Raw genomic sequence first — 22,446 nt, 5'->3', positions numbered from 1 at the left:
CTTTTATTTTGAGCCTATATATGTCTTTGAACATGAGATGGGTCTCTTGAAGACAGCATTTACATTTAAGGTTAATATTGTTATATATGAATTTGATCCTGTCATCGTGATGCTGGCTGGTTATTTTGAAGACTTTTTTATGTGGTTGCTTCATAGTGTCACTGGTCTGTGTACTTCAGAGTGTTTTTCTAGTGGCTGGTAATGGTTTTTTTGATTTCTATATTTAATACTTCCTTCGGGAGCTCTTGCATGGCAGGCCTGCTGGTGATGAATTCCCTCAACATTTGCTTGTCTGAAAAGGATCTTATATCTCCTTTGCTTATGAAGCTTAGTTTGGCTGGATATGAAATTCTGGGTTTGAAATTGTTTTCTTTAAGACTGTAGAATATTTGCCCTCAATCTCTTCTGGCTTGTAGGGTTTCTGTGGAGAGATCTGCTGTTAGTCTGATGGGCTTCCCTTTGTAGGTGATCTGGACTTTCTCTCTGGTTGTCCTCAACATGTTTTCTTTCATTTTGACCTTGGAGAATTTGAAGATTGTGTGTCTTGGGGTTGATCTTCTTGTACAGTATCGTACTGGGGTTCTTTGGATTTCCTGAATTTGAATGTTGGCCTGTCTTGCTAGGCTGGAGAAGTTCTACTAGAGAATATCCTGAAGTATGTTTCCAACTTGATTCCATTCTTCCCATCTCTTTCAGGTACTCCAGTCAGTCATAGGTTCAAGCTTTTTACATAAACTCATATTTCTTTTTTTTCTTTCTTTTTTTTAATTGTACTTTAGGTTCTGGGGTACTTGTGCTGATCATGCAGGATTGTTGGATAGGTACATACTTGCCCAGGTGGTTTGCTTCCTCCATTCCCCCCATCACCTGCAACTGGCATTTCCCCCAGTGTTATCCTTCCCAGCCTCCCCTCCCCCCACTGTCCCTCCCTTAGCGCCCCCCACACCAACCCCAGTGTGTAAAGCACCTCTCCCTATGTTCTCATTGTTCAACACCCACCTATGAGTGGGAACATGTGGTGTTTGGTTTTCTGTTCTTGTGTCAGTTTGCTGAGAATGATGGTTTCCAGATTCATCCATGTCCCTACAAAGGACCCAAACTTGTCATTTTTTTATAGCTGCATAGTATTCCATGGTGTATATATGTCACATTTTCTTTGTCTAGTCTATCACTGATGGGTATTTGGGTTGGTTCCAAGTTTTTGCTATTGTAAACAGTGCCACAATGAACATACCTGTGCATGTGTCTTTATTGTAGAACAATTTATAATCCTTTGGTATATACCCAGTAATGGGATTGCTGGGTCAAATGGAATTTCTATTTCTAGATCCTTGAGGTATCCCCACACTTCTTCCACAATGGTTGAACTAATTTACACTACCACCAACAGTGTATAAGTGTTCCTTTTTCTCCACATCCTCTCCAGCATCTGTTGTCTTCTGATTTTTTAATGATCGACATTCTAACTGGCATGAGATGGTATCTCAGTGTGGTTTTGATTTGCATTTCTCTGATGACCAGTGATGATGAACATTTTTTCATATGTTTGTTGGCCTTATAAATGTCTTCTTTTGAAAGTGTCTGTTCATATCCTTTGCCCACTTTTGAATGGGTTTGTTTGTTTTTTTTTTCCTTGTAAATCTGCTTTAGTTCTTTGTAGATTCTGGATATTAGGCCTTTGTCAGATGGGTAGATTGCAAAGATTTTTTTCTCATGCTGTTGGTTGCGGGTTCACTCTAATGATTGTTTCTTTTGCTGTACAGAAGCTCTGGAGTTTAATTAGATCTCATTTGTCTATTTTGGCCTTTGTTGCCATTGCTTTTGCTGTTTTAGTCATGAAGCCCTTGCCTATGCCTATGTCCTGAATGGTTTTGCCTAGATTTTCTTCTAGGGTTTTTATGGTGTTAGGTTTTATGTTTAAATCTTTAATCCATCTGGAGTTAATTTTAGTGTAAGGTGTAAGGAAGGGGTCCAGTTCTCATATTTCACAGAGATTTTGTTTCCTTTTCATTCTTTTTTTCTCCATTCTTGTCTTTCTGTCTTATATCGGAAAGATAGTCTTCAAGCTCTGAGATTCATTTCTCTACTTGGTCTCTTCTGCTATTGATACTTGTGATTGCCTTGTGAATCTCTCGTGTTGTGTTTTTCAGCTATATCAGGTCAGTTATCCTCCTTTCTATACTGGCTATTCTTGTTACCATCTCCCATATTATTTTATCATGATTCTTAGCTTCTTTGCATTGGGTTAGAACATGCTCCTTTAGTGAAGTTCATTATTACCCACCTTCTGAAGCCTCCTTCTGTCAGTTCAGCCATCTCAGCCTCAGCCCACTTCCATGCCCTTTCTGGAGAGGTGTTGCAGTCATTTGGAGGAGAAGCAGCATTCTGTCTTTTTGGGGTTTCATCATTTTTGCATTGATTTTTTTTCTCATCTTTACGGGCTTATCCTCCTTCAATCTTTCAGGTTGCTGACCTTTGAATGGGTTTTTTACGGGGTCTTTTTTGTTGATGCTGTTGTTGTTGCTTTTTATATGTTTGTTTTTCTTTTGTCAGGCCACCTTCCATAGGGCTGTTGTGGTTTGCTGGGGTCTCGCTCCAGACTGTAGTCACTTCTGTTTCTTTTGCACCTGGAGGTATCATCAGTGAAGTCTGCAAAACAGCAAAAATGGCAGCCTGCTCCTTCCTCTGGGAACTCAGTCCCAGGGTGGGACCAAACTGATGCCACCTGAATGCTCCTGTCGGAGATGTCCAGAAACCCCGTTGGGAGGTATCACCCAGCCAGGAGAAATGGGGTCAGGGACCCATTTGGAGAAGCAGTCTGGCTTCCCCTTGGCAGAGTGGGTGCACTGTGCTGAGGGAAACACCTCTTGACCAGCAGAGCCAGCAGGCTAGAAAGGCTAAGTCGATTGAACCACAGAGACTGCAGCCACCCCTCCCCTTAGAAGCTGCATCCCAGGGAGAGATCAGAGCTCTGGTCCTGCTTGGATTCCCTGGAGCCAGCAGGCTAGAACAGCTGACTCCAACTGCGGAGATGGATTTCCCTCCAGTTGGGAATTTGGTCCATCTCAGGCAGTCCCCAACCTGCTGTTGCTGGCGAGCTGGAATTCCAAGCCAGTGGGTCTTAATTTGTGAGGTGCTGTGGGAATGGGGCCTGCAGAATGACACTGCATGGCTCCCTGGATTCAGTCCCCTTCTTAGGGAAATGCATGGCTGGATCTCCTACCCCATCAGAATTCCCGGAGATGGAGTGTGCAGAACTGGATCTCCATGCATGCCCAAGTGGCCACTTCCCTGAGACTGCATCGTTCTGTGCTTCAGAACCAAGGCCCTGGTGGCATGGGCTCATGAGAGGATCTCCTGATCTGCAGGTTGCAAAGATCCGTGGTAAGAATGTGGCTTCCCCGGCAGGGCTGCACAATCACTCAGTGCTTTTCTTGGCTCGGGGTGGGGACTTCCCTGGCTCCATACACCTTCTGGATGGGCCACCACCCCACCCTGCTTTTCCTTGCTTTCCATGGGTCAAGACCTCTGCCTAGTCAGTCCCAATGTGAGAACCTGGATACCTCCGTTGAAGGTGCAAAATTCACTCACTGTTTTCCTTCCTCTCTCCGTGAGAGCTATGGACTGCCGCTGCTTCTCATCAGCCATCCTGGCCTGCTCCTCAATTTTTTTCAACTTAACTAAAAAATTATTTTTAAGCAGAAAGTTAACACAGTTGAACGTATACTAAAAATCATTTCTAACTTGAAATAAGTGTCAGTTGAAATCTTAAATAAGTTTTTTATTTACCCTTATCTTAGTTGCTTGGAATCTGCCCGACATATATGTGGTTCAGAGATTTGGGCAGAATATATACACGGAATCTGGGGCTCCACTTTCATGTCTCTCTGCTTTCTAGAATTTCTCTCATTACTTTCCAGCTCTTATGGCTGCCTTGAACTCTATCTTCAGGTTCTTTCAGCAGTAAATCTTAATTTTCTAGCTGAGTTTTAACCCACATGATGTGACACAGACTGATGGGACTGCCTCTAGATTAAACATGAAAAAACAAGAAACCCTCTGTGTTCTCTTTCTGTAAGTGTCAACTCCCCACAGTTTCTGTCCGCTTTTTGGTCACTTCACAGTGCCTTCATCAAATGGTTTTTTAATATTTGGTCCAGAATTTAGCATTGTTTTCTGCAAAAATGTTTGTCTATTAAGTGCCACTTGGTCATAACCTAAAAACTCCAATTTCTGTTCTAAGTAGTTTATACCTGTTGACTTATTAATTCTCACTACCCGATCAATACTATGAAATAGGCCATTTTATAGATAAAAGTGCTGAGGCACAGAGAAATTGAGTGACTTGCCCAAGATCATGCAAGTAAATATAGACGCTCCAGAGTGTGACCTTCCAACATTTCTTGAAGTTAAATGTTAGCAGTGGACACAGAAACAGGAGGACAGATGTGAAAACTGTAAGAAATTAGAATGTCTCCAATTCTAATTGTCACATGGAGAGACAAGTATGAGGGTGTGATGGAAAGGGAAGGATGTAAGTGCTTTCTAGGTTTTTGGTTTGAGCAGTGGGGTAAATGGTGATAAAATTCGGTGATGAAAACTAGAGGAACACAGATTTTGTTGTTGGAGGGGGTATTTTAGACTTGGCAAATTTGAGATTCTGTTAGACATTCGAATGGAGTTGTTCAGTCGACTGTCAGGAATATGAGTCTGGAGCTCGGGGTTAGAGCTAGATTCACAGCTTTGGTAGACACTAGCGTAAGCGTGTCCTTTAAAGCCACTGGATTGGATGAGATAACTAGACAAAAGTACAGATGGAGAAAAGCAGAAAAAAATTCCAGAAGCACTCGAGAGATTGCATAGCATTTAGAAAAAGAAAGTAAGAAAAAGCAGCCAGTAATTCTGAAGGTAAATCAGGAGAATGTAGTGTCACGGACGCCAAGAGAAGAGAAAGATTTCAGAAGGAGTTGATGATGTACATGAAATTCTGCTGAAAGATTTAGAAAGGTAAGTACAGAAAAGTCTCATTTGCTATTGGATTTAGCAAAGGGGAAGTCAGTCAAGCAATAAGGTTGGAATCAGATTGGAGTAGGTTGGAGGATGAATATTTGAGTAAGGAAGTAGGGATAGCATGTTTTGAATAATTACTTAATAAGGTTTGTTATGAGTGGGGAGCAGAGGAATGAGGAATTTTTGTAAGTGGAAATGATACAGTAGAGAGGAAGACACTTGTCAATGTTATTTATTAATCAAAAATAGTAGATTTAGCTAATTTGTTGGATTCTTTTGAAAAATAAAATCATTTCTGCAAAACTGTTCTATAAACTGTGAACTTTAAGAATATTTTTAGGTATCTGATTTTTCTAGGCTTTATAATTTTTGTGGGTCTTCCTGTGTTTATCTTATACAGTAAATACATGGTGATTAAGGTCCACATTGGTTTTAACTTCTTTTGTGTAGTTTCATAAAAATGGATGTTTAATTAATGCTTTTTCTAAATGATTTCCTTTGGAGCTTTGAATAGTCATTTTAGTCCCCTGGGTTTCAATTTTCCCATTCTGAACTTAGGTGGTAAATGATGAAGAAATGTGTTTACTCTCATAGAGAGAGGTCCAGACATATTGCTAAGTGGAAAAGGAGTTTAAAAAACAACATATAATATACAATTTCATTTGTATAGAACCATGTTCATACATCAGTGTATTTCATATACCCATGTCTGGAAGAATTTGTTAACAAAATATCAAAATGAAATTATATATCTTTAAACTTAATGTAAAATAGTAAAATTAAATTAAAAAATTTTAAAACCATGCAAAAGTAGATAATTTTTTCCCCACGGTAGGATAAATTTTATCATTTGTAAAGAAATAAATATCAAAACCAAGGTGGCTTACTAGAAGAAAACCCCAGCTTGGTTTATTTGCTCCTGGACCCATAAAGGACTAAGCTACTGAGGAACTTTCTACTATTCCTAACTGAAGTTGGAAATCAGGCTGGATCCAGGTGCCTTTTGGCCCTTCCTTAAACTTTGTCATTTTCTATAAGCCTGTGCTTCAACAGAACCTATTTCCATCTATGCTTTGCTAATAGTAACAACTCTACTTCCTGACCCATTTCTATAAGCAAATTATTTTGGCTCTGGCTTTGAATAATGTTGTCAGTTAAACCCTGATTCCTTCTCTTTATTCAGGGCTTTATCCTAAGAATGCTCGGGAATCCTGAGTCCCAGCCCAGTGTCAGTTTGGAACATAAATTTCCTGCCTGTCTCTGCAGGACAAATGCTGCTCTGCCAGTTTTTTTGTGGCTTTGTTCCACTGTATCTCTGCAGTGGCCAAAGGTAGCATCATGTCCTGGTGCCCTCTGATGCAGCCTGCCACTTGCTCAGCTGCACCCTGGCATATAGCCCTGTGTACTGGGGTTCTCTGTGACGGTCCTTTTCGGATTAGAAGTGCTTTATAATAAACTGGTGACTGTGCTTATTTGGCTGTTGAAAAGGGAGTTCCTTTTAAAAAGGAAACTTAGTCCTTTGAAAAATCACACACACACATTTTAAAATTTTCTAGATAGTGTTTTTTACTTTTGAAGGTCACCTGAGGGTGAAGGGGTTGAGGGACATTTTCTTGAGCTGTTTACTCTGCATTAAATGTCCTTCCCTCTTTCTCCTTATCTCATACATCCCTGCTTTCAAGGTCCAGCTGAAGTCCCAGCCACCCTGTGAACCTTTTCTTATCACCCTTGCCTTGGAGATTTGCCCTTTCTCTGTGCTCTAGTAACACAGAATGACTGCATTAGCTTTTTCAAACTTAGCCTGTACTGCCTGTCTGTTAAGTAGAAGCTTCGTTTTCCCAGTTAGACTATCAGCTTTGTTCTTGTATTCACTTATTTATAGGCTTTGGAGTAAGAGTGGCTGGAACCCTATCTCTATCACTTGTGAGTTGTATGACCTTGTTCAAGCCACTTCCATCGCTATGCCTTAGGCTCCTTCTCTGTTCAATGTAAACATAGTACCCGTCTTTTAGAGTTGCTGGAAAGATTAAATGAAATAATACACGCAATGTGTGTAGTACAATGCCTGGCACATAGTTAGGGTTCAATAATTCATATATTTTATACTCTTGAAATTTAACTACTGCATAGTTAAAAGAACTGGTGAAACAGTTATGAGACAGGTAATAGTCTACAGAAATGGTTTCTGCTCTACCAAACCCAGCAGGGAGGCAGAGGGCAAGAGAGTCAATCGAAGCACAACAGGAAATTGTTTTTGCCCAGTAGAATTCACATTCTAGGATTTAATAACTAACTAGCCAATCGTTTATTTAAATATGAATCTTTTCAGAAGTATAGGGTGCTACAAAAATATCTGCCTCCCCTTGAAAGTTTTGGGAAGATTCCCCTAAGGAAGTGGTAAATGAATTTAGATCTTAAAAGGAATGGGTATGAACCAGTTGATTGTCAGGAAGTATATTCTTGGTAAAGGGAAGAGCATGTGTGGGGACTTTGAGCTGGAGGGAAGCGTGGAGCATCTGAGGACCTGAGAGATGGCCAGTGTGGCTGGAGCGTGATGGCTGAATGAGAAGAGAGGTCTGTAGAAGCCAGGCCTGCATTTTATGTGTCATTTTCCTAATATCTTGTGCCTATACATTAAGGAGCTTGTTCATACTCGTTAATGATTTAGTTTGTGTGGATGCTGGTTCATCTAATTCTTTTAGATACCAGAAGAAAGTTGTTTTCTGGGTATATGGTATATCGATAAGAGTCTGGTCAGGAAAACAGAAACTGCATTGGGCGTTTCAACAGTGAGAATTTAAGAAGCTGGTTAAACAGGACTGGAGAAATAACAACCCAAAGAAGAGATGCTGAGATCACAAAGAGAGAGTGACTATAAGAAGCTGCTACCTCTCCAGATCAGAATCTGGAGCTTTGTCTTCATTACCTCTCTCTCAAGCATCCAGTCTCTCACAAAGTCCTGTCTTCACAGCCCAGAGAGCTAAAACACAGATCCTTGTATGTGTCAGTGGGTGGAGGGCAGGAGGTGCCGGCCTGGGTGCTGCCCAGCACGTGCTGGTAACTCAGGAGCTCAGAAGAGCCGGGAAGACTTCCCAGCTAGTGCTGGTACCTGTACCTCTAAGAGGGCACATTCAGATGAGTTCATAGAATACTGAAATAAAAGAGGAGACAGAAGCCAATTGCCCATCCCCGGATGCAGAGCCATTGCTAAGGTGATGATAGGAACAGGAAGAAAGCAAGAAGGAGCCAGCCATTAACCTCCCTCTAGCGGCCACTACTGGCGGGAGCTGACAGGGAGTCAGCAGGTGAAGCTGATTTGCAGTCCCAGACCCAGTATCACATAATGAAGATATGAGGGGTGAAAAAGAAGAATGGAGAAGGTAGGCTTCGATAGCCAGATGTGGAGGGTGACATGGTCTTGCTTTGGATAAAGTTTGACTCTCTCATTTCTGCCTTTCAACATGCATTATTTTCACAGTCTTTGCAGAAAAAAAGTATTTTATTAACTCATTAACTCTTTGGAAAATAATGAACATAATTTCTTTTGCTAATGCAGAAACATAGGGGAAACGTTTTTGTAATTTTTATGTCACTCCAGTCTCTGATTGGAGATATATTTATCTCTATCTCTATCTAGATAGAGATAGAGATAGAAATGTTCACACATACAGACGTATACACATATGTATTTATTTTTAAAATTGTTGAAAAAGAACCAAAATTTGTAAGTTCTCACTGTTGGACTTAAAGCTGTAGGAAACTAGACTATGCATTCATGAAAAGGAGACCGAGGATCATTATAAAGGTTGGTTTCAGGCCCTGAAGAGTCCTGCCATCCCAGATCTCTGAACTCCAGGGAAAACCCTATATTTCTACCATTCCATTGGTGATTGATCGCAAACCCCCTGGGGTTTGGAGAATCACATGTATTTTTCCTCCCAGCCTCTGCTATAGGTTTTCATTGGCTGTTGAAGCTGAACAGGAACCACCAAAAGCTCTACCCAGAGACCTGTTTATCATCCCCCACCCCATAGTGTGAAAGATTTTTGTCACCTAAACCACAAACAATATGTTATAAATCATTTCTCAATATTTTTAAATAAAAATATTTTTAAAAGTTAGATATTGTTTCAGTACCAAGTTGACTGACTTCCAAGCACAAGCAACAGATGTTCTCCTCATCCCAAGCAATTCTAACAAAGATTAAACTGTGATTTTAATTTGATATTGTGGAACATTAAAAATAATTGTTGGACTCCCCAATACTGCTTTTAAGTACCTCAGGAGACACAGGCTTAGGTATAATTTTTTTTCATGTGTACCATATTAAAAGATACATTTGCATGGAAGATCTATTTACTGCAAAAGTGTGGCTTTTGGCCAATTCCTCTTAATTCATGACAGTGCTTGATTTCAGTACTGTAGTTCTTTGATATCGACTCCCCTGTGTCTCCAGTGAATTTGTGAAATAAGCACCTTGACTGGCGTGGAAGGAGCTGTTACTACAAACTTTTCATATAAAAGGAACATTGAAATGCTACTTATCTAATTGGCTCATTGTCTCAAATATTCATTTCCTAGAAATAATCCTTTGTTCTTATCCATAATAATTGAAACCTTATGGTTTTATTTTACCTGCTTTCTTTGTTCTAATTTTCAGCATTAAAAAGCAATGATCGCTTTGGCAAAAAATAATTCCTGCAGATCATTATTTTGTGGCCAGTCCTACCTGGCCTATGAGTTCTGCTGTAGTGCCATGTGTTTTGATATTGTTACTTAAATCAACACCAACAGAATTACTGGCAATCACAAACAAAGGTCTAACAATTCAGTGTTCAGTTGCAGAGTAAAATGCATTTTAAAAAATTAAGACTTCAAAGAAAGATGGAAATAACTATATGATAAACAGATAAACATGTTTATTTCTCAAAAATTTGAGTTTGTTATAGATTCCTTAAAAAATTGCCTTGTTATCAGTTTTTAAAAATAAATTATGCATTATTTATGTGTTTGCTTTTCTGCTGGTAACAGTATTTCTGTGACAAACAAAACAATAAAAAACAAAAAACCTACAATGCAAACATAAACCTTTGATGAGGCTTGGAATTCTTTCTACTCTAATATGCCTAACATTTGCCTTCTGCTCATTGGTTCAATTATGGATTTGAAAGACTGATTCTCAAAAGCTGATTCTGTATGCTTTGCTTTCCAGTAGATATTTTGCCAAACAGGTCTGGATTTTGCCAGTTGTAGAGTTGCATACTTTAACATTAATGTGTAAACAGGTAACTTTTATTAACTTAGTCAAACAGAAACATTGACCGCAATTATGAAACATGGTTACTATTTTTTAAGTAAGTAACAAACTTAAAACAACATTAAAAGATGTTAATAAAAACCTAAGTAGAGTTTTGTACCTTCATTGATGATCCTTAGCTACTGTCAATCAAACTTCATCTCTAGTCTATTTTTAGTCTGGAAAGAAACTGCTTATCCTTAACTTGCCCAGAGATTCTTCTGGGGCTTTTCTACTATGCTGAGATTTTAATAACGTTGCTAGATAGTTTTTCATTTTTGTTACAAGATTTAACTTCCTTATTGAGTCAATCTTTTGACTGTCTTCAGCTTCCCCTGTTATCGCTACTTAGTTCTCTTGTGAACCTAAGTGCCATGCACCTAATCTCTTACTTTCTCCTAAATGGGGTAAAAATTGTCATTGTGACTCACAAAGCTGCTGCTGATGGACGGAAATTACAGGTGTGATGTACTTCTCAGTAGGAGCACACCAACTTAGCAATCACATTTCCCCTCTCAACTCTGCATAAACTTACTAGTTTTATTTGCCCCTTCTTTAAAAAAAAAACTATTTTGAGCTACTTTTCTTTTTCCTTGGCAAACTGCTCAGTTGGGTGCCTGTAAAATGAATTGTACATCAAATACATTCCATAGCAATCCTCACATGCATGCTTTATTATGGTTTATTTCTGGTCTTACCTAGACAATATACTCTAAGTTAAAACATCTAAGTAATATCAAAATGTAACTTTCAGAAACACACTGGAACTCTCTAGGGAGTCAACAAAAATGCAAAGTAATTTTAAAACAAATTCACATATTAGGGAAAATAATAACTATGTATAATGGTGCTTTCTATGGCTAGTAAAAGGAAGCCCCTTATAATAGCCCTTGGTAGGCAGACTGTTTTGGCGGGGAGGAGGTAGTAAATTTTGCATAAGGGCCAAAGAGGCTCCTAGGACTAAAGACTCAAGAAACTGACCTCATCTCTTTTGAGTTTTAATATTATTAGACTATCACTGGTAGACAGAATTCAGCAAACTGAAGACTCCAAAATCTCCTAAGAAATGTGCAGAAGTAGTGTCCCAGTCTTAACACCGGGTTTGCATGTTGATGGCACATGTCTGCAATACGTGGATATGGTAGAAGCTATTCTTTACTAAGCCAGGCGTATGCTTGGAATCATGTTTTAGCTGCAATGATGGAATATGTGACTGTGACTTAAAACAACTGCAGCAAGGATCAGCAAGGAAATCACTGCAGCTGGACAAGCATCCGCTGGGCACCTAGTGCTCAGTAACTATGTCAATGTAGTTGCTACTTAGCAAGTATGCTACTGGTCTCATTAGACTCCCTGGTTCTCTCTACTTGGTTTGGAAGTAGAAATGACCACTTGGGGCTGAATAAGCAGTAAGATACTTGTACAATTAACAACAAGCAGTGGTTTCTAAAGGAAAATACTGGACTTGCTAATAAGTAATTAGTATTATAATGGCAAAATAACTTTGTATTTTGAGCTGATAAAGAAGGTCATATTGGTAACATATGTTTGAAAATGTTAAGATGATCATAATTTTCTCTGAACTTCCATAGTTAGGGCATTTATCGTTTTTGTTATATTAAAATTATTTTTTTCAAACGTCTTATGACTCCAAATTTGGATTATTGAAGGCCATGACTTATCTTTATATCAATCCTTGCCTTCTTTCCCATTGTAGTACAGCAGAATGCCTTGTGCAAAGTAGAAACTAAATTAACTAAGTAAGTATTAAATCATAAAGTGAGACAATACATTAGAAACACTGAAAATATTTCAAATACTGAAAATTCATTTTTTTCATGAATAGTATTTCTTTTTTTCAAGAAAGAATTTTTTTTGCAACTAAAGTTTGAGATAATTGCTATGTTGGTAAGATGCACAGAGAAATAGTTTCAGGAGCCAGACCTAGGTACAAAAGCAAAACAATAGCGGCTCATAGAGAAATTCTGATTTATATTTTGAGCTTATTGCTGTATCTTTTTTAGAAGTCTTTTGTTTTCAGTTCTTTGATTTCCTTGTTGGTTGTGTTTGCATTTACATATTTTATTTTATGCTATGTTAAAATGTGCCTCTGTGGATTTATTGTCAACATTTAGTTTTTAAAAATTTATATTCTACTCTTGTAAAAGTTCGTATTCTGCTAATGAAACAAACTATGGTGTAGCAAGATTTTCATATAGTTCCATTGTAGAAATAAATTATCTTCTATTCTTTTCAATTTTGAAGAAATGTAGAGTATAAGAATAAATTCAGTGATTGATAGGTGTGGGAAAGAGAGTGAGGCATTTGAATGTGACATTGCTATTGTCTTCCAATATTTATTCTCCTTCTCTTAGCAATAGAACCTCTTATTTTTAGACAAGCGCATATCTGCTAAGAATTAAGACTGCACTTCTTATCCTCATTTGCAGCCATGTGTGGCCATTCGCCCAACCTCTGGTCAGTGGAATGTGAATGAAAGCATGCGGCTTCCAGCAAAGGCACCTAAAGTGTCTGTGGAGTAGGAGGGGGAGTCATGTCCTCGTTCCTCTCTTTTTCTAACAAAGGTTGGCGACATCTTGGGCAAGGAGGCGAATTTGTGAATGGAAGCCTAGTCTTATGCACTGTGGCACTCCAAACTAGCCCTGGACAATCTAATTCCGGTTTTTATGAGAGGAAAAAACAAACTCTCAATTTGCTTCAGCCACTATTGTATTAGGTATTAGGTATTCTATTTTTTGCAAAAAAAATAATCCCAACTGAAACTCCATTATTGGAAATTTGGAGGCTGATGTTAGTATTCTGCTCTTAAAGTAATATTATTTAATTCTGTAAATTGGGACTCCTTCTTGAAGATCTCAACTGCTTGATTGTCCTAGCAGTTGGAATGTTGAAATGGAAGTCAGTGCGTAGTATGGGGTAAATTTTTAATGCTGTTATTTAAGTTTCTGTATCCACAATGTAAAAAAAGAGAAACAAATGTGAAAGTGATGGTAATTATTTGACTGTTCATCTCTAAACAGAGGTGGGTTTCCTTTCAAATTATATCTGTCCCTATAGTGATTCATTTGGGGTGTCAACTTGACTGGATTAAGATTACCTGGAGAACTGGTAAAGCATTATTTCTGGTATGTGTGTGAGAATGTTTATGAAGGAGATTAGTGGTGAGTCAGCAGACTGAGTGGGGAAGATCTGTCCTCAGTGTGGGCGGGCACCATCCAATCAATTGGGGACCTGAATAGAACAGAAAAGGCTCAGGAAGGGCGATTTCCTCTCTCTCTTTCCTGGAGCCTGGGATACTCTTCTACTGCCTTTGGATTTCAGAACTTCAGGTTCTCTGGCCCTTGGGCTTCAGGCCTCGCACCAGCAGCTCCTCAGGTTCTTGGGTCTTCTGAGAGTTATGCCATCAGCTTCCCTGGTTCTGAGGCTTTTGAACTGAGACTGAGCCACTCAACTGGCACCCTGTGGTCTTCGGCTTGCAGACAGCCTGTCATGGAACTTAGACTCCATAACCATGGGAGCCAATTCGCTAGTCAATCTTCTCTCCTCTCATAAATCAATCAACCAGTCAATCCATCCATCCATCCATCCATCCATTCATCCATCCATCCATCCATCCATCCATCCTATTGAACCTGTCTCTGTGGAGAGCCCCAACTAATGTAGTCCTCGGCCTCACACCACTTCAGATGGGAGTGGTTCTTGAAGTAATCTAGACTTTAAAATTTTCTCTGTCCTAGGGCAATACGACATTGCTTTTACCAGGAGTCTCTTATAATTTAAATTCACTCACCTCAAAGCATTCTCTATGGCTGCCATTTATTTCCTATGGTCTCTGCCTCAAATAGCCATGAGCCTGGTAACCAACTAAAAAAGGCCAGCTGTGGATGCTCCAGAGTTGCTTGAGCCAGTTTCTTCAGACTCTCTCTCCTGTTCCCCGCACGCTCTGACTCATTGGCCTCAAGTGTTGTCTTCACAGCTGTAACATCAACTTCAGGGCTGCCACTGACCCTTTGGATTGAATGTTCACAATTAGTTTTCATGGCTTCTTACTCTTAGCTTACCCTAAGTGATACTTACCTTGTTTTTAACTTTCTACCATTCACATTATGAGTTGGCTTGACCAAAGCTTCCCCCTCCATGTCCTGGTTACGAAAGAGACACAACAGCCATTCTAGGAAGCAGGCAAAAGGAGCCCACAGTATGGGGAATGGTTGCCATTTTGTCACAGCCTCACTTTTTCCTTTGAGAGAAGACTCACAGCTTTCATCAGATGGGGCAGTGAAAGATTTTAGATAGGGGAGTGAGCTGATCAAATCTGGGTCTAAAAATATGACTTTGGGAGCCATACTGAAGGAGGGAACTGAGGAGGTATTTAAGAGAGGAATAATGATTAGGTGGTGATTATAATAGTCTGGATGAGAGATAATAAAAGCCTAAATTCAGGCACTTAGTAGTGATGACAGAAAGAATAGTAGAGATATAAAGGGCCATTTAGAGGGTATCCGTGGAAGGACACAGAGATTAGGTATATCGTGAAAGGAAAGGCAAAGAATCCAGAACAACCCCAGTTCAGGGTATGAGAAGCCACTGTGAGCTGGGCCACTCCCTAAAGTAGCAAAAGAGATAAGCTAGAGTAAAATTTAGGAGGAGACAATATATTCAGCTTGTGATTTGCCCAGTTCTAGAGCCTCTGGCCGGGCTCGCCCCCATAATCCCAGCACTTTTGGGAGGCTGAGGCAGGTGGATCACTGAGGTCAGGAGTTTAGGACCTGCCTGGGCAACATGGTAAAACCCCATCTCTACAAAAAATACAAAAATTAGCCACATGCAGTGGTACGTGCTGCAGTCCCAGCTACTCTGTAGGCTGAGGTGGGAGGATCGCTTGAGCCCAGGAGGCTGCATTAGAGTGGGCAGAGATGGTGCCACTGTACTCTAGCCTGGGCAGCAGACCCTGTCTCAAAAAAAAAAAAAAAAAAAAAAAGTGCCTCTGAGCCATCTGGGTGGATATGCCTGGTAAGCACTTGAAAACATAAATCAGCGGGGAAATGAAAGTAGAAATCACCAGCAGATGGGTAGTAGTTGAAACCAGGGAAATGAACGAGATCACTGAGGGAGAACACAGAGGCTGAGGAGAGGTGGGTTCTTGTACAAGGGTAGAATCACAGACAAATCAACTCATGAGGCAGAAGAAGATCATCCAGGGGCGGGGGAGAAGAAAGGAAAAATGGTAAGAGAGGACGGAAATGTTCCGAAGGGAAACAAGAGAACTGTTAGAATCTGTTTTCCTTTTACGAAAGTAATTTATGCAGCTGTGGCAGACATATGTTGTGTTTAATAGTTCATTTTTGTTTTTTCTTCTCTCCTGGGCACTGGGAGGACTATTTTTCAGTCCTCTGCTGCATCTGGATGGGGCTGTGGGACTGAGCACGGGCATGATAAAGGAGGTAGAGGTGGGAGTGATGTGACTTCCACCAGGCCCCTGCAGCACTGTGGGTGATGTGTGTACGTGTCCTCTCCTTCCCATCCGTGTGACTGCCTGGAGCCATATAGGAGAACTTTCTGACTGGTAGTATCCACATCAGACTTAACTTGAGGTAGAAATTAGCCTGTGTTGTGTTAATCTACTGAGATCTTGAGATTATTCGTTATAGAAGTTAACACATTTTGATTGATATGACAGTTTAAAAATATTTTTAAATGGGGATTTTAAATTGTACTTTTGGCACTGGGGACACACTTTAAAAACACAGTCATCCTGACAGTATGCATCTTTTAAGATATTCTGTTTGCTGTCTTTTCAAGCAAGGATATAATTTTCAGAGTCATTGGAATGGCATCCAAATCTTAAATTTATGTTTAAAACAGATTAATAATAGATAGTGGAACAAAAGGTTAGCACATGCAGACACCCAAAGCTCTCGTCCTGATTCTGTTACAGCCTAGTGAGGAGACTGGCATGCCTTTTCCCAACCAGCCTTCTTGCTGCCGTGAAACCGTACGGGGTATGGCCTCTAGTTAAAATCCCTGGCGTCAAGGACTCTTGACATTTGTATGTGATTTCTCTGGATGGAATGTTTAAGCAGTGGCTTACTATCACAGCTGATGCTTCCTGGTGCCAGGATTAGGACCTAAATATAATGTATGTACCTAGCACTAGGCGTGGTGCCTCACACCTTCTCACAGTACTTTGGGAGGCCAAGGTAGAAGAATTGCTTGAGCCCAGGAGTTCAAGACCAGCCTGGGCAACATAACGAGACCTTGTCTCTACTAAAAAAATTAGCTGGGCATGGTGGCACACACTTGTGGTCTCAGCCACTTGGGTGGCTGAGACAAGAGGATTGCTTAAATAATGCTTGCAATACTTTGTATATCCTTTATGCAGTTATAGGATACCAGGGACATCTTAAAGGCTAAGTCAAGCTCAGACACTTCATCCCCTATTTACAACAGAAATCAGGACAGATTTTATCACTCAGTTACAAATAAGGTATGGTACTTAATATATAGCCCAGGCTGTAGGATTTATTAAGGAATGAAGTTATTTTGCCAACCTTATTTATACAACACAACATACAAGTATCTATGCCAAATTATAAAAATTCTTGACATTAATTTATTTAACTTACTACGTATTGGCTTATCTGCAAAGTCCAGCGTCAATGTGGAAATTATAAATAGTATGTCTGTTTGGCAGAGTCTCTGAGATTAATGAGTGTTATTGTCCCACAGAAGAAGAAATACTTCGAAATTATATTACAAAATTCCCACAGCTTGACAGTCTGTTCCAATGCCGCACTCTGTTCATGGTTGCTTTTGGCAATTATAATTTCTTGCATAGTCTTTGGTGTTAGTTATGTTATTCAGTCAAGATATAATGAAAACAATTCATTCATCATCAATTACTGTTCAAAGCAAGAGACAGAAAAAAATGCGGCAAAAAATTTTCAAACAAACTGAGTTAAAGTTTTTGGTAATGACATTCTAGGAGAAACTCTTCACAAGAATAAAAATAGCGATCATCAGAGTAGCTACATTATGCCACTGACTTTGCATACATTATCTCATTTAAGCCTCACAAAACACCTAAGAAGTGAGTATAATTATTATCCACATTTTATGGATGAAGATTTTGAAGGCCTGCGGGATAACTCGCTTAAGTTCACACACCTCATAAATCCAATTAAAAAATGCGCAAAAGCTCTGTATAGACATTTCTCCGGACAAGACCCACAGCTGCTAAACAGGCATATGAAAAGGTGCTCGGCATCACTGATCATCAGAGAAATGCACATCAAAACTACAATGAAGTGTCATTTCACCACAGCTCAATGGCTTACACCCAAAAGACAGGCAATAACAAATGCTGAGAATGTGGAGAAAAGGGAACACGCTTACACTGTTGGTGAAAAGGTAAAGTAATATAACCACTTTGGACAACAGTTTGGAGGTTCCTCAAAAAACTAAAAATTGAGCTACCATATGGTCCAGCAATCCCAGTGCTGGGTATATACCCAAAAGAAAGGAAATCAGTTTAGTGAAGAGATATCTGCATTCCTGTGTTTCTTGTAGCACTGTTCACAATAGTCAAGATTTGGAAGCAACCTAACTGTCCATCAACAGATGAATAGATAAGAAAATGTGGTATAAATACTCAATAGACTGTGTATAGTATTCAGCCATAAAAAGTAAATGAGGTACTGTCATTTGCAACAACATGGATGGAACTAGAGGTCATTATGTTAAGTGAAATAAGCCAGGCACAGAAATACGAACGTCACAGATGCTCACTTATTCATAGGATCTAAAAATCAAAACAATTGAACTCATGAAGATAGAGATTGAAGGATGGTTACCAGAGTTAGGGAAGGGTAGTGAGGGTGAGTTTGGGAGAGGTAAGGATGGTTAATGGCTTGAAAAAAATAGAAAAATGAATAAGACCTAGTATTTGATAGCACAAGAGAGGAACTATAGTCAATAATAATTTAATTGCACATCTTAAAATAACTAAAAGAATATACGTAATTGGATTGCTTGTAACACAAAGGCTAAATGCTTGAGGGGACCGATACCCAAGTTTCCATGTTGTGATTATTATGCATTGCATGCCTGTATCAAAACATCTCATGTACCCCATAAATATAGACACCTATATAACTACAAGAATTAAAAATTAAAAAAGCATGCTGCCCTTGTAATCATCAGTTTTTAAGGGTGTTATCTTTCAAAAATAATCGGTTAAATTCTTGAAAAAATAAAAGAAAGCCTACTACATAGTTATGGAGCAAGGATGTATGTCAATCATACTTTCAGAGTCACAAATTAGAGCTTCTCATTGGAATATCTCCTGTATTCTATTTTTAATCTTCCATTGATTATGATACAAATAACGTAAATATGTATAGACCCAGACATACTGCATCATTCAGCAGGCTTCTATGTCAATAGTTGAGGTTTCAAGCTGTGGCTTTTCTGTGTGCTAAGCTTTCTTCTTTCTTGATTTTGTTCATGATCTTCTCTTAATTTGGAACGTTCTTCCTCTCCCCCTTGTTAACTCCTTGTCTTTAGAAAATTGTACCACACACTTCTTCTCTCTCATCAAAAAGATCTGCTGCTGCTTTGGAAAAAATTGTCAAGGCTGTCTGATCTCAACTCCAATTAATCTGTTTTTACAGCCATTTTCATAGCAGGGATTCTGTTTTTAGTCTAAGTAAAATTTCTCCACCTTTGATCCTCCTATCCTGCCTCTTTATCTAAAATGTTGTTTATTGATTTTTCCAGTTTTCTGCTATATGTTTACTATCCTTTTCTATCGACTTTTCTCTTGCAGCATTTAAACGTGTTCACTTCTCTCCCACCTGAGAGGAAATCTTTCTAGTTCCTTTGGACTGCTCCAGTCATCGTCCTGTCATTTCCCTCTTGAAAGACACTTAATATTTAGGCTTCAATTGATTGTATGTAAATTATTTAGGAATCTATTTGATTCCATCAATACATATGTCTATTCTTCTACCATTATACTGTTTTTGTTACTGTGGTGTTGCAGCAAGCCTTTTTTTAGAATAAGAAATAGCATATATTTATTTATTTATTTATTTTTTATTGTACTTTAGGTTCTAGGGTACATGTGCAGATCATGCAGGATTGTCGCATAGGTACATACATGGCAAGGTGGTTTGCTGCCTCCATCCCCCCATCACCTATATCGGCATTTTTGCTATGTTATCTCTCCCCAACCTCCCCACCCACTGCTGTCCCTCCCCTACCCCCCGCAACAGACCCCATGTGTGATGCTCCCCTCCCTGTGTCCATGTGTTCTCATTGTTCAACACCTTCCTATGAGTGAGAACATGCAGTGTTTGATTTTCTGTTCTTGTGTCAATTTGCTGAGAATGATGGTTTCCAGATTCATCCATGCTCCTACAAAGGATAAGAACTCATCATTTTTTATGGCTGCATAGTATTCCATGGTATATATGTGCCATATTTTCCTTGTCTGGTCTATCATCAATGGCCATTTGGGTTGGTTCCAGGTCTTTGCTATTGTAAACAGTGCCACAATGAACATATGTGTGCATGTGTCTTTATAATAGAACAATTTATAATCCTTTGGGTAAATATCTAGTAATGGGATTGCTGGGTCAAATGGAATTTCTGTTTTGAGATCCTTGAGGAATCACCACACTGTCTTCCACAATGGTTGAACTAATTTACACTCCCACCAACAATGTAAAAGTGTTCCTATTTCTCCACATCCTCCCCAGCATCTGTTGTCTCCAGATTTTTTAATGATCACCATTCTAACTGGCATGAGATGGTATCTCAATGTGGTTTTGATTTGCATTTCTTTAATGACCAGTGATGAGGAGCATTTTTTCATGTTTGTTGGCCTCATATATGTCTTCTTTTGAAAGTGTCTGTTCATATCCTTTGCTCACTTTTGGATGGGGTTTTTTTGTTTTTTTTTTTCTTGTAAATCTGTTTTAATTCTTTGTAGATTCTGGATATTAGGCCTTTGTCAGATGGGTAGATTGCAAAATTTTTTCCCATTTTGTTGGTTGCCGGTTCACCCTAATGATAGTTTCTTTTGCTGTGCAGAAGCTCTGGAGTTTAATTAGATCCCGTTTGTCTATTTTGGCTTTTGTTGCCAATGCTTTGGGTGTTTTAGTCATGAAGTCCTTGCCTATGCCTATGTCCTGAATGGTTTTGCCTAGGTTTTTTTCTAGGATTTTTATGGTGTTAAGTCTTACATTTAAGTCTTTAATCCATCTGGAGTTAATTTTAGTGTAAGGAGTCTGGAAGGAGTCCAGTTTCTGCTTTCTGCACATGGCTGGTCAGTTTCCCAACACCATTTATTAGACAGGGACTCCTTTCCCCATTGCTTATTTTTGCGAGGTTTGCCAAAGATCAGATGGTTGTAGATGTATGACATTGCCTCCGAGGCTTCTGTTCTGTTCCATTGGTCTGTATCTCTGTTTTGGTACCAGTACCATGATGTTTTGATTGCTGTAGCCTTGCAGTATAGTTTGAAGTCAGGTAGCATGATCCCTCAGCTTTGTTCTTTATGCTTAGAATTGTCTTGGCTATGCAGGCTCTCTTTTGGTTCCATATACAGTTTAAGCTGTTGTTTTCCAGTTCTGTGAAGAAGGTCATTGGTAGCTTGATGGGGATAGCATTGAATCCATAAATTACTTTGGGCAGTATGGCCATTTTCACAATATTGATTCTTCCTAACCATGAGCATGGAAAGGTTTTCCATCTGTTTGTGTCCTCTCTTATTTCGTTGGGCAGTGGTTTGTAGTTCTCCTTGAAGAGGTCTTTCACATTCTTTGTTAGTTGTATTCTTAGGTATTTTATTCTCTTTGTAGCAACTGTGAATGGGAGTTCGTTCTTGATTTGACTCTCTGTTAGTCTGTTACTGGTGTATAGGAATATTTGTGATTTCTGCACATTGATTTTATATCCTGAGACTTTGCTGAAGTTGCTTATCAGTTTAAGGAGATTTTGGGCTGAGGCAGTGTGGTCTTGTAAATACACGATCATGTTATCTGCAAGTACAGATAATTTGACTTCCTCCTTTCCTAATTGAATACCCTTTATTTGTTTTTCTTGCCTGATTGCTCTGGCTAGAACTTCCAATACTATATTGAATGGGAGTGGTGAGAGAGGGCATCCTTGTCTAGCACTGGATTTGAAAGGGAATGCTTCCAGTTTTTACCCATTCAGTATGATATTGGCTATAGGTTTGTCATAAATAGCTTTTTATTATTTTGAGATATGTTCTGTCAATACCTAGTTTATTGAGAGTTTTTAGCATAAAGGGCTGTTGAATTTTATCAAAGGCCTTCTCTGCATCCATTGAGATAATCCTGTGGTTTTTGTCTTTGGTTCTGTTTATGTGGTGGATTATATTTATAGACTTATGTATGTTGAACCAGCCTTGCATCCCTGGAATGAAGCCTACTTGATTGTGATGGATAAGCTTTTTGATGTGCTGTTGCAATCAATTTGCAAGTATTTTATTGAAGATTTTTGCATCTATGTTTATCATGGATATTGGCCAGAAGTTTTCTTTTTTTGTTGAGTCTCTGCCGAGTTTTGGTATCAGGATGATGTTGGTCTCATAAAATGATTTGGGGAGGATTCCCTCTTTTTGTATTGTTTGGAATAGCTTCAGAAGGAGTGATACCAACTCCTCTTTGTACGTCTGGTAGAATTCATCTGTGAACCCGTCTGGACCTGAACTGTTTTTGGTTGGTAGGCTATTAATTGTTGCCTCAACTTCTGCCCTTGTTATTGGTCTGTTCAGGGTTTCAACTTCTTCCTGGTTTAGGCTTGGGAGGGTGCAAGTGTCCAGGAATTTGTCAGTTTCTTCCAGGTTTACTGGTTTATGTGCATAGAGTTGTTTGTAGTAATCTCTGATGGCAGTTTGTATTTCTTTGGAATTGGTGGTGATATCCCCTTTATCGTTTTTTATTGCATCTATTTGATTCTTCTCTCTTTTCCTTTTTATTACTCTGGCTAGTGATCTGTCTATTTTGATCTTTTCAAAAAACCCAGCTCCTGGATTTATTGATTTTTTTGAAGTTTTTTTTGTGTGTCTCTATCTCCTTCGGTTCTGC

At 39.2% G+C, this 22,446-nt stretch overlaps 1 long non-coding RNA gene across 1 annotated transcript; it reads left to right on the top strand.

The window, feature by feature from the left end:
* The first annotated feature begins 2,038 nt into the window (after positions 1-2,038).
* Positions 2,039-13,286, top strand: LOC116560000. Its single transcript, XR_004272730.1, has 2 exons — positions 2,039-5,007; positions 5,846-13,286. It is a non-coding gene; the product is annotated as an uncharacterized LOC116560000 (long non-coding RNA).
* The last annotated feature ends 9,160 nt before the right edge of the window (positions 13,287-22,446 follow it).

Source organism: Sapajus apella, unplaced genomic scaffold, assembly GCF_009761245.1.
Source record: "Sapajus apella isolate SASKATOON/1434 unplaced genomic scaffold, GSC_monkey_1.0 scaffold25, whole genome shotgun sequence".
Lineage (NCBI taxonomy): Eukaryota > Metazoa > Chordata > Mammalia > Primates > Cebidae > Sapajus > Sapajus apella.
This window is presented reverse-complemented; position numbering and strand designations above follow the sequence as displayed.